The sequence below is a fragment of the Peromyscus maniculatus genome, chromosome 5, assembly GCF_049852395.1.
Source record: "Peromyscus maniculatus bairdii isolate BWxNUB_F1_BW_parent chromosome 5, HU_Pman_BW_mat_3.1, whole genome shotgun sequence".
NCBI classification, from domain to species: domain Eukaryota; kingdom Metazoa; phylum Chordata; class Mammalia; order Rodentia; family Cricetidae; genus Peromyscus; species Peromyscus maniculatus.
This window is the reverse complement of record NC_134856.1, coordinates 111993915-112007245: the sequence shown is the minus strand read 5'-3', so window position 1 is coordinate 112007245 and position 13331 is coordinate 111993915. Positions and strand designations below refer to the sequence as shown.

Here is a 13331-nt window from a genome sequence, read left to right as displayed (position 1 = left end):
GGCTTGGAGGAACTGAGCTGGAGCTGACCTGGAAACCTACCTGAGGACTCACTCTCAGAGTATCAGAAGGTGTTATGCAAACTGCCAAGGAAGAAAAACCACCAGGAGTCCTATCTATCTGTGATGCCTATGAACCACATTAATAACAAGCCTAGAAAGATATCTCCCATGGTGCAATTGTGACACTTCTATCTTGGGGGTAACCAAGAGCTGCTTAATCAGACTTAAGGCCCACTCAATAGGCAGGTATTTGTGCCCAGTACTGTGAACCTACCAGACTACCAGTGTTTGGAAGGTGCACAGACCCCAGAGGAGAACCAAATACTGCCATTTTCCTAAACTAACACAGTTCCCGTTTTCTAAATACTTTCTTGGGCTATGTTGATGATGTCAATCTCATAACAAGGTAATACAGGTTTAGTAGGTACTTTACACCCAGGACATGAATAATAACTAGTGATTTTAACTTTTATTGTTGTTTAGCCCTTGGGGAATGGGAGCCCATTGCATAGGAAGGCTGTAACGAGATCACAGGCAGTTCCACGAGTCACTACAGAAACCATATACCTGCCTATGACCATGACGGAAGTTCATAACAATGTCCTGAAACCCACACAGGGTTGGTAAGCAAAGGCCCCTTCCACACTTCTGGCCACAGTGGACTGGACAATGATCACCACTTCTGTGCTCTGGATGTTTCCCTCCAAGTCCATGTGTGAAAGGTTTGGCACCTAGCTCTATTGGAAAGTGGTAGAACCTCCAGGGGGTGTCATAAGCCTATTGAGAGGAAGTCAGGTCATTGGAGGCATGTCCTCAGAAGGACACCCAGCTCCTTCCTCTCTGCTTCCTGGATGCCACAAGATGAACAGGCCTCCTCCACCACTCCCTCCTCCATAATGTACTGTGCTGCCAAAGGCCCAGCATCAAAGGACCAAGTGGCCACATGCCAAAACCTCTGAGCAAAAACAAGCCTCTTCCTTTATTATGTTTATCATCTCAGGTATTTTGCTAGCTGAGGAGCTGGCTGACACAATCACTTTCTATTCTCATCACTGAGTAATCTTTGCAGTTCACTGTGTTCTCTTATTAGTGGAGAAACAACCACCCAAGAGACCACAGGGTGTGCTAAACACGCTGTCACAGGCCGACCGAGAAGGCAAAGTCCAGCCGTGAGGTTGCTTTCTGATCTTCCACACTTCAAATAGCCTTGATTGCTATGGATACCTCTGCTTGACCTATCTTTTTTGCCTGATCCATGCCTTCCCTGTTGACCACGGTAAGAGTTGACATCTCCTGAGACCTTCCCACATATCAGCACTGTATAGCTCTATAAAACACAATCTCATACAATCCCCTTGGCATCAAATGCTGTTTTCATCACACACACACACACACACACACACACACACGCACGCACGCACGCACGCACGCACGCACGCACGCACACACACACACACACACACAGATAGATAGATAGATAGATAGATAGAGAGAGAGAGAGAGAGAGAGAGAGAGAACTTGACCTTTAGACCGAATGCTACTGCCTAAAGGCATACCACTGCTGTTTATCTTGAACCCTTAAAATTCTTAAAAACGAGTTGTCTTCCCTTCTGAGCCTTTCAAGATCCTCCCCACCAGGCCTGCAGCATCTTTCTCATGTCCACCTGGTGATTCTATTTCTTCTCTGCCCTGGCTGCCAGACTGGCTTCCTCTTCCCTGGCCTGTTGTCTCTTCCATGTTGCCCCCTGGTGAGAGCCCAAGATTTCTCTTTGCTCCGTCAGCACAGTTGAAACTGGTCCCATGTTGCTAAACATGCCTTAATTATGGCAGGCACAGAAGAAAATGTGAAAAGAGGACATGAGCTTTGACTCTGATTTAAGTTCAACTACCTGGTCCTGCCATGGGTATCCCTGTGTTCTTCTCCCCAGGCTCTGGCCCAGAGCAGAATCCCTCCCCATCACTCTTCCCCAAGCTCCTAGGCTTCCTAGCTCCTGCATCTAAACAGTACTTGAGAGCTACAGAGGTAACCACTGTGCCCACAATGGCACTGAGGTTGACCTTCACACTGGTAGCACAAAAGGGAGTGTCTTGTCAGAAGTGTCAAACCTTGGGGTTCGCTGCCACTCAGGGTGTTTGCACGAGAACCATGGAAGATGTTGATTTTTGACTCATTTTACCAGTTGCTGTTGGACAGCTTACTTCACTAGAAAAAGATGCATTGCCAGGTGGTGGTGCCACATGCCTCTAATCCCAGTACTCGGGAAGCAGAAGCAAGTGGATCTCTGTAAGTTTGAGGCCATCCTGGTCTACAGAGCGCGTTCCAGGACAGCCAGGGCTACACAGAGAAACCCTGCCTCAAAAAGAAAAGAAAAAGAAAAAAAGATACATCTAGCACAAATAACTATTATAGGTCCAAAAATGTAGTGTTAAGTTTCTCCTTTTCTGCCCAGCCGTGGTCCCACCTAGCCCTGTGGTCCTGCAGACACTTATAAAAGAATCACTCAGAGGCTGAATATTGTTTACAAACTGTATGGCCTATGGCAGGCTTCTTGCTAGCTCTTTCATCTTAAATTTTTAACCCATTTCTATTGATGTACGTTTTGCCACATGGCTGTGGCATTCTGGTCTGCTGGCATCTTGCTGCTCCTTTGGTGGTGACTAGGAATCTCTCCCTTCTCTCCTTTCTTCTCTCCGTATATCTGCTTGGATTTCCTGCCTGCCTCTAAGCTCCCTTGCCATAGGCCAGTGCAGCTTCATTTATCAACCAATCAGAGCAACACATATTCACAGCGTACAAAAAGACATTCCCACAGCACATAAACAAATATGAAAGCCTCCAAAGTGTCATCCCAGACTTAAGGCTCTGCCTCAGAGAGGCTGAGTGGCTTGTGTGCTAGACAGACAGGATGCTTGCCTGTGCTGTCTTTTTCTATACCAGAAGCTGCTTTTCATCGTTGAAGATACCTTTATTCAAGCAGATATTGGTGGATAATCTGAGCTAGAACATCACACAGTTAAAGAAATGTGTGCTCAAATCCCTTCACCATTTGCTTGTTTTAAGACAGGCCTCACGATGTTTCCCAAGCTGGACTCTGGCCACAAGTGGTTTTCCCACCTCAGCCTCTTGAACCCCTGCAGTTCAGGTTCTGCTGCTGTGTCCAGCTGCCACCGTGCTCAGCATATAGCAGTGGGTCTCAACTTCTGGGTTGTGACCCCTTTGGGGGTCAAATGACCCTTTCACAGGGGTCGCATATCAGATATCCTACATATCAGATATTTACATTACAATTCCTGACAGCACCAAAATTCCAGCTGTGAAGCAGCAATGAAATAGATATATGGTTGGGGATCACCACGCCATGAGGAGCTGTATTAAAGGGCTGAGAACCACTGGCTTGGAGGGGTAACTTTAAAATGAATGATGAGAGTATCTTGTTTTAGTCAGTGCCAAATTTACCACAGAAGTCATTTGGTGATTTGGGGAAGAAACCTAGGAAATTTCTAGGCACACGCTCTGCCACTGAGTCACACTTCAAGCCAAAAGAAGACATTTTTTCCTGTAAGTGTATGCTCTTGTCTACATAGAAAAGGAACACTTCATCTGAGAAACATACTGAATGACTATGCTGTGTGCTCTCTATATGCGTGCATACATGTGCATACATACACGTACAGATTCTTACGTCTGATTCATGAAGCTTTTTTAAAGTTCCCTTGGTATTAGTGATAAAATATTTATGTCACCTGAGTTCATATTTGCAAAGCAAATAAATTAATAACTGATATTATAGAAACCAGATGAATTATATTAAGTAAAACTTACTTGTCTTGCAGTAAATATCACACAAAAAATTATGTAGACACAAAAAATATATTTCTTTGAAATTGGTTATTTATTTATACATTGCCCTGGCCACCATGCCTGGTGAACACTTGGCATTTTAAAGGAAAAAAAAAAAACCTATGAGAACATCAAGTATCATCATTAGATAAGTTCTTAACCTTGAGACTCATTTTAAAAAATAGTAAAATATGCATAACATAAAATTTGCCATCTTGACCACTTAGGATTAATTATTTTTGACAATTTTCCTCCGCCCTCTTTGAGTTCAGTGATGTCACATACATTCACGCTACTGTGGACACACTGCTGGGCCTTTCTCACTACTGGTGTCCATGCTTGGAGCCCTGGGATGAAGTAGAATCAAATGATTCTGACATCTTCTGTCAGTGTACAGTGATGCAGAGCTCCAGAACAACAGGTACAGTCCCAAGAAATCTATTCGAATGCCAGGAAATAACACACACAATAATTTAGCGAAGAGTACATAGAAACTAACACCCTGGCATGGGAGGCCAGCCTGCCTAGTCTGGGAGGGAGCAGAGTGGGTTCAGGAGGAAGAACAGAAGAGGGATGGGGAGCAGTGTTGAGGTGGGCTGGAGGAGGTTAAGCAGGGAGGGAGGGGCTGTGGCGGTGGAGACAGAATGGTAAACACAGTGAAGCAAGTCTTACTTAGGCTTATGTCACAACAGTATTCGTCTCCATTTTCACTTAAGAAACATGGAAAAGCCTTTGCTGAGTTTAAAATGAGCTCTGCTTTTTCTACTATGAATTCTGGAGAACGGGTGCAGCTGATGCCATCGCCAATGACAACAGCTCTGCTCTCCCTCCATACAAGGGCAGAAGCTAGTGAGTAAGAGGGAAAGGGAACATGGACTATCACAAAGGATTTACCAGTTTCCCTAAGTTGCTTAGGGCCAAAGCCATTCATGATGGTAGGGGAACCTCTGGGATTCTGGCGAGAAGGAGAGCTGAGTTGAGTAGGGCCTGGAACTGGGGCCAAGCAAGAATGTGCAGTCGAGAGGGAAATAAGCTGGAGCTGGAAAGATGGCTCAGCAATTAAGAGCACTTTTTGCTCTCGCAAAGGACCTGGGTTAAGCTCCCAGCATCCACATAAGAGCTTACAATCATATGTAACTTCAGTTCCAGGATATCTGACATTCTTTTCTGGCCTTTGCAGGTACCAGGCACACACACACACACACACACACACACACACACACACACACACACACACACACACACGGTGCACAGACATGCATGTAGGCAAAATATTCATATACTTAAAAAAATAAATCTTTAGAAATTAAAATATTTAAGACAAAAAGAAGAAGGAAATGAGTGGGTCTGAAGGGGGAGGGAAGGGTGGAGTCTGCGCAGGAGGGTGACATCTAGACCTCTAGAGATGGGTAGTGGGAAAGAGGAAGGACATGTGTGAGGTATCCTCTGACTGATCACTCGGGTGGAGGAGAGAGAGTTCATGCCCTACACTATGTTGCAAAACACGTCAAATTTTGGATAAAGGTTTTGGGCTATGGGATTCAGACAAGATGTATATTTTCCATACTTGGAAATGCAACCACGGGGAGTCTTTAGGGCAGTCACTCAGGAGATCCCCAGCTTCTGGGAGATCCACAGATACCTGAGGGAGCGAGATCAGGCTTCCCTAGGAGCAAAGGATAAAAGACAAAACTGTTAAGCCAGCTTCAAGGGATTTCAGTCAGAGCTTGGCCTGTCCTATACATTAATAAAGAAATGTCTTGCTATATGCAGTTATTACTCAGATGAAGCCATGAGACATAGAACTGCCCCCTCCCCCCACCAGCAGAAGTCAGTTAGAAACAGGGGCTCTCGGGAGTAACTGATACTTTCATTATTTATGGCTTGGTTTCCTGGTATGTACTATCTTTTTCCCTTTCTTCTTCTTTTTTTAACTGATCTTAATATTATTTTGAAGATCGATGTGTCATGTAGCTGTTTACACAGTGGTCAGTTTGGTGATTTCCTCTCCACAGAGGGAGGCTCCCTCGGGGTTTTTTCCGTGATCTCGGAAGTCTCTCCCAAGTGGTCCAGGGCTCCAACGATGAGCAAGTCACAGGCACCCACTTGCCTTCACTAGGCCTACCCCCCCCCCACACACACACACCTTCCTTCTAACATCTGGAACATTTTTTTTTACCTCTCTACTAAACTGTGGCCCCTGTCCCCAGCACTAGCCCCCAAAAGAAGCATTCTGAGAAGTAACTGTTGATTCAGGTTTCACACTGGGACACACAGGAGAACAGAGCTATAGTTAGTCAAGGCTCTGTTCTCAAAATTCAAAGGAAAACATCCTCATTGAGCTGTTTATTATACTCCTCGACCAGGCTTGGAAACACACTGTCCTTCTGTCCAGGACAAGGCCAGGACTCAGGGCTGGTGGAAAGGAGAGAGTGCCCTGAGCAGCAACACAGGCCCTGCTGATGGAGACCTGTGTAGTGCCTCCCCAGCCCACAGCAGAGTGAGGTCTCCCCAGAGAAGAGGACTGGCTTTATGAGCAGTCTCCAGGCTTTCTTCAGAACTCAGCTCTTCCGTTTTCTTCTTCCCAGGGGCACTCCCAGCGGAATTCACACACCCTGGCTGCTTTGAAATGGGACAGGTAACTAGAGCCTGCAGGAGCATGGGGAACATTGGAGATGTGGAAGGGGGCAATCCCTCTACATAGGGGACACTCAGCAAGTGACAATCAGTAGATTCCTACCGTCCAGCTGGTGACATGTAACTGGCCAAAGACAGATGCAAAGTCCCAGGTGCATGGAATCCAGTTGCCTGTTGTTTTCCCTTGACTGCATTCGCTTACTTTCTGATGACTAATTATGCAGCCATTCGTCAGTCTTCTTGTATGCCTATACTTTTAAGGAATTTTAGGCGCCCAAGGCAGAGCCTACAACAGGCAAAGGCACTTCCTTGCCTGCTCCCCACCCTCAATGCAGAGGATCAAATCCATGACCTTATATTTGGGTAAACCGTCTACCACCGGGCTTCTCCCAAACTCCTGACCCTTCATTATGTAAAGGGAATAATAAAGAGTCAGTTTAGTATGTAAAGGAGAACGCTCCTGAGACTGGGGGGCCTCGTGAGCTGAGGTTCAACCTCCTTCACCATAGGATCATAGATACGGCCACCACACGCACAGTTACCTTCTCTGGTGCCTATAAAACAGGAAGAAGGCCATGCACCTCCCTCTGGAGAGGTCATGAGGAACACAGTGTGATCAAGAAAAGCACCGGGTAGCTAGAAACCAGGCATGAAACAACTTCATCTGCCCAGGATTGGCGCTCAAGACCACAGGGCCTGTCTGCGGCACGGCTCGACAATGCACCCCCAGCTTCCTTTTTCTGGAAACCCTCTCCCACTCAGCGGCTTCTCCTGCCCAGCTCATGCACAATGTGGCTGGATTTTTCTGCCCACTGCTCTGCCTGCCAAGGAGGCATCAGTCCGTATTATTTCCTTACGCTGTCAATAAACTTCACCTTCTGTAGTGACTTTTCTGATACAGCTCTGTCATCTGTGGGTGGCTGAGGGATGTTTTCCCAAAGCATCTTCTTTTCCTTCATGATAAATCATTTTAAATGTCTTTGTACCTGAGAGCTTCGGGGCACCCCAAGAAGTAAAACGCAGAGCCCATTGGAATTTTCAAAGATATAAAATGGACCTTGATGGCCTGTTGTTTCAAACAAAGGCAGCTGAAAAAATCTCGTGGAAATGACCCAGTCAGCTCCTCCCTGTGAGTGCCAAGCCCAGTGCCTTGTTCTCCTGTGGTCCGGCCCAGAAAGGTGTCTGGCACTCAGAAAGTACTATTTAGACAATTCCTAGATGTTGTATGTGTGCTGGGAATCGAACCCAGGACCTCATACAGGCTTGGAGGGTGTTTTACCATTGAACTTCACCCCACCCCCATTTTCCGGAGCAAGAGGACTCAGGCAGGCTCTGGTTGCCTCAAAGGTCTTCACAAGAATTTAACAGGACCAGATAGGATACTTTCTGGGGGCAAGGGGAGATGGTTTTGAGACTTTGGACCTAAATGATAAGGGTCTTGCTCCAGGGTAAAATGGACCCAAATGACCGCTGTTTATTTACTTTATGTATCTAGGTGTTGGTCTGCCTGTTTGTTGGAATCATGTACATGCAGTGCCCTCAAAAGCCAGAAGAGGGCGTCAGATCCCCTGGAATTACAGTTACAGACAGTTGTGAGCCAACACATGAGTGCTGGGAATTGAACCCAGGTCCTCTGAAAGAGAACTTAGCAATCTTAATCACTGAGCCACTTCTCTAGCCTGCCCCTTATTTCTTTTTTTTTTTTTTTTTTTTTTTTTTTTTTGGTTTTTCGAGACAGGGTTTCTCTGTGTAGCTTTGCGCCTTTCCTGGAGCTCACTTGGTAGCCCAGGCTGGCCTCGAATTCACAGAGATCCGCCTGCCTCCGCCTCCCGAGTGCTGGGATTAAAGGCGTGCGCCACCGACGCCCGGCGCCCCTTATTTCTTAAAGTCTCATCTCTGAAGGGCAGAAAATGCACAGAAATACTCACAGAATAATTTCTCATAGGAAGATCATGAGTGTCGTTCCCCTTTAAAAACCGTTTTTCTTTAAGTTACATTCATTATATATTTAACAGAATGGCCAAAGTTGAAAACAAAGAAAATAGCAAAAGGAAGTAGATGTACTGAACAACCAGAACACACATTCACTACTGTTTGGGATGTAATTGTAGGACATTTTGGGGAAACTTATGTTGTCTATTGCTTAGAAGAAATGTGTATATGAGTAACAGTAAATGTTTAGAAACTACCTAGATGTAAAACAGTAAAATAAAGAAGGTAGCTATGCTTTATTCAAATAACAGAATACTATATAACAATGAGATTTTATGAATAAAAGGTATGTAACATACAAACAAAAATCAAAACTATAGGGGCTGGAGAGATGGCCCAGTGGTTAAGAATATTGCTGCTCTTGCCAAGGCACAAGGTTTGATCCCCAGTCCTACCACAGTGGCTCACAACCATCTGTAACTCCAGTTCCAGGGGACCTGGCCCTCCTTTGACCCCTGTGGGCTCCAGGCACAGATATGATGCACAGACTTGCAGGCAGGCAAAGCTTTCATACACATAAATAAATCTCCAAAATCTCAAAAATATAATATGGAGTGAAACAAGCCAGTCATTAAACATTTTCTTTATGATTCAATTTACATAGAGATCAAACACAGGCGGAAGAAATCTACTTTGGTAAAATTCAGCACAGTGGTAGGCCTTCTCCTTGGGCCTGGGAGAAGGCATCAATTTCAGCATGCGGTAATGCTTGTGTGTTCATCTGATAGAGGGGCAAGTTCACTGGGTAAAACCTCCACTGTGTGCCAGCCTCTGAACTGTGCATTTTTTTAGACAGGTGCCATCAAATATCGAGCTTATTTCATCTACAGAAAACTCTTGTCCTAATGTCTAAGGAGTGAGCCTGTGTCACACAATAGTGATTAGTCCTTTTCTAGTGTAGCACCAACAGCAAGCGTTGACAGAAGCGAGTGTCACACGTGACATTCCGTTCAGTGAGGGAGGGACACTGAATGGCATCCCTAGACACGTGAGAAGTCTCACGGGTCTCACGGAACCTGGATGCCTGGCCTTGTCTGTGTATGGAGCTTTGGACAGTGGAGAGCCAAGCCTTAGGGAACCACTTGGAAGCCGACTCGGGGCCACTCTCCCCCTTCTTCGGGTACCTGCATCAAAGCTTCAGGCCCAGGTCTTTACATCAGACTTCTCCTATTCCAGCTGGCAGCACTGCCAGCTGGGCAGAACCCTGTCCCTGTGGAGCGCCATAAACAAAAGACCCCTGAGGCTCCTTGAGGGAGGACTGTCTTTGTGTAGAGTTACCTCATAAGGGGCTAAAGTTTGGGATGAGAATTCCCCAGACTGGGATTATCGAGTGGCTTCTAAAAATAGGACTAAAAAAACCAGGGCATCTGCTATGTACAGGTTGTCTTTTTAACGGTGAAGACTCCTACACACCTAATTGCCCTGGGGCAGAGAGAGTCCAGGAAGACAAGGAGCCCCCGCTGGGATCCCAGAGAGCCAGGTGGAAGACAGGCAGGAAGGAAGGCAGACACCTGAGGTAGAGAGCACATCTCAACACATGACTTCCCCAACAGTCCCCAGGGAAATAAAGATTTCCCCTAGTATGCAAGATAAGGAGGAAGGGAAATTCTACCTTAGTTTTGAAACACAGAGTAACCTAAGCTGATATTTGAGCCACAGAACCAGGCAAATTCCTCATACCCGGAATTCAGATTCCGTAGAAATTCTAGGACTTCCCTTTTACATTTAAACGAGAGTCTTCTGCTCCCACACCCTGACATGCTTAGGAGGAGGCAATGCGTTTAAGCAGATTTTCTTTTCATTCCATGCTCAGGGAGTGGCACTGCTCAGTGTAGCCCCATCTCACAGCACACCGAGAAAGAAACCATCTAATTGACAGAGATTTGGACAAAGACCAGATGTCTGAGCAAGTGCCAAGTGCTCTGTGGAGGGGGGCGGGGAGCTCAGCAAGACAGATCTCACATCAGTGGGGGAACGGGAGTTCACCTGGGCGCCAAGATGAGTGACCATGGCCTCAGGACCCAGGTGCACCCCCAAATGCCATGGTTATAGCAGTTCCATGAAGAGTTATCGTAACAGGACAGATAAAATCCTAAATCAGGACACTTTTTAAAGACATCATTGAAAACATCTGTGAGGCGTTGCATCAAAGTTGTGAAATCTCTGCTGGAGGCCACAGATGCTATCTGATGACACTCTTAGCTTTGGGTTGGTGGAAGCCAGGGGTTGGTTTGTACACTTTAAAAGGATTTACCCAACAACCACAAGAATGTTAGGCCACACAAGGAAATGGGCAATACATGATGACTATTTGGAGAGCTGACATAACCCCAAATAATTTGGCTCTGGACTTGCAAATTTCTAACACTCTACTGCCTTGAACTTCTAACTGAACTTCTAATCAGTCAATCGGAATTGTTTAATATCGGTGTGGCTTTTTTCTAATCTGAGTGAGAGTTTCTAGAAAGAAATTGCACTTTCATTTGAACCTTACACAGGCTGATTAAATGATTATAACTTTGGTGATTATGGAAAGGTTGGAATGTTGCAGGTCCAGAGACTAATGACAATTTATCTTGGGCTCACTCTAGCCCCACACGTTCATTCCTCACCTATTTCTTGTCTTATTCTAAATAATCACTAACAGATAAAACTAACAAGATAAAATAAGACTAACAGATGAAACATTTTGGGATGCCGCAATTTACCAAAACCCAGTTTTCACCAAGCAAAAGGCTCCAAGTGTTATCAGACAGCCTCTGAGGCCTGTAGCTGAGACCCTCCCACACACTGAGCTGTAACCCACCTAGGTAATGTTTCCACTAGTGTAATTGAAAACAACCTTGATTTCTGACTTCCTTTCTTCTATTACTGTAAAACCCCAGACTGTTACCATGTTGGTGTCTGGAATTTAAGTAACCTAAATCTGTGTTTGACTTTCTCTTATCCTCTTTGAGGTGAGAACTGTGTTTTTGCATGGACACTGCGAACTTACTTAACTAAATAAAGGTCAGGGGAGAAAAAGAAGAGAAAAACGAAAGAGGGAAGGAGGAATAAGGGGAGAAGAAGAGGAGAGGGGGCAGAGGAGAAGGAGGGGAGGAGGAGAGAGGGAGGAGGAGAGGGAAGGAAAAGGAGATGGGGAGGAGAAGGAGAGGGGGAGGAAGTAGAGAGGAGGAGGAGAGGAGGAGGAGGGTGTTGATCATGGCAGACTGGATGGATCCTAAAAAAGGTTCAGAGAGAAAGTGGGGCCTAAAGATTTTCTAGGTTATTTTGGTAGAGAGGCCCCTGAACTTTTCAGCTGCAGGTCTATGAGAAGACTGAGTTCCTCAGCTTCAGAGTCATATGAAGACAGGGCTTCTCAGCCACATGTGACATTTGGGGGCTCGGAGGGTCACTGCCTTAGAGCCATCTGTGCATTTATAAGATACCTATCAGCACCTCAGTCTCTACCACTGGGTGCTAGTGAAAAGCCCCTCCCCAATATGAAACCAAAAATGTGTACAGATATTTTCACATGTATGTTGAAAAGAGAAAGAAATTTTATTGCAAGGGGAGAGTCATATGGCCTCCACACCTGGCTTCAGGCCAGCTCTTTTATAAGTGACCAACTAGAGTACCTATGATCTTATGTTCCTGGGAGCAGTGCATGCCGACAAAAATCAAGGCACAGCTGGTGGCATCTGGTGGTCATCTGATCGACAGCAGCAACACTAGAAGCCTGACTGTATGATGGACAGTAAGAGGTACATTTAGTTGGGTACAAATATAACCAGTCAGTAGAGAGCCATGAGCATCAAAACAAAGGATTTGGATTGTTTTTTCTGCTCAGTAGTACAATCCTGATGTACATTTCAGAAAGATCAATTTGATAGTGGCATGTCCAGTCAAATGCAGGGAACAATAGACGTCCTGACCTACTACAGATTGTGGATAGCTTCCTGGGGTTCAGGAACCTCTCACAATTGTCATAACTGTGTTAAACAACTTGTCTTCCTGCGGAAGGATCCTGACGCTTGTATCAGACCCTCCAAACCCTGAGGCTTATTGGGCAAGGAGGTACTCATGTGTGAATCAAGTGTGACATAAGTGAGCCAGAAAGTCACAGGACCACAAAAGCATTCTGGAGGTGGCATTACAGCTGTGGCCTGTTAGTTAGTATTGGCAGCCAGCATGTGCCAAGGGTTGTGGAGGAAGTAGGAGAGGAAAGAGCTCATCTGAGCATTACAGGGAAAGAAGGCTGTCATCACTGCTATGACTTAGTGAAGAACCACACATGGTGAAGGAGCCGGGGAGGTGGGTGAGCTAAAGACCCAAACCAGGAAGACTGGAGGCAGGACTGGCTGTGGCTAGAGGCAGAAAAAGGAAGGGCATTCTGGGTAGGAGGACAATGGGTTTTGGATTTCAACATGTTGAGTTGGAGGCAGGGAGACAGTAGCACGAACATATTTATCAAGACCCTGGGGGGAGGGGGACTATAAATATAGAACTGACATGTGCAGGAGTCTGGGGAGAGGTGGGCAGACAGGAAGAGTGTCTGCTTTCCCAGCCGACGTGGCAGCACCATGAGGCAACCCTCTACAGCTCTGCCTTTGTCGTGAACTTTCTTGTATATGTTTTTGTACTTCAGAGAGGTTGTACAAATTGCTTGATATCTGAATCCTGGCAAAGCAGAGGTTCCTGAAGGGCCTGTTCAGTGTTATTGTTAGTGAGTAACTTTGGGGGTTTTATAAGGACGGGAGAGAATTCAGGGGAGCGCTCTTTACCCGGCTCTTCGCATTACTAAGAACGAGTACAGTCCCAAGACTGGTGATTGGGTTGTGTGAGAGCCAAAGCCTAGGCTTATCATTTCAACAAAGCACCC

General features: G+C 45.8%; 1 long non-coding RNA gene across 2 annotated transcripts; it reads left to right on the top strand.

Annotated features, from left to right (window-relative positions):
- Positions 1 to 5603: 5603 nt before the first annotated feature.
- On the top strand, positions 5604 to 7361 carry LOC121829795 (uncharacterized). 2 transcript variants are annotated; one of them, XR_013051540.1, is made up of 3 exons: positions 5604 to 5736; positions 6208 to 6479; positions 7044 to 7361. It is a non-coding gene; the product is annotated as an uncharacterized LOC121829795 (long non-coding RNA). The 2 variants fall into 2 exon arrangements; XR_006072866.2 differs by having other exon boundaries at positions 5616 to 5736; positions 6430 to 6479.
- The last annotated feature ends 5970 nt before the right edge of the window (positions 7362 to 13331 follow it).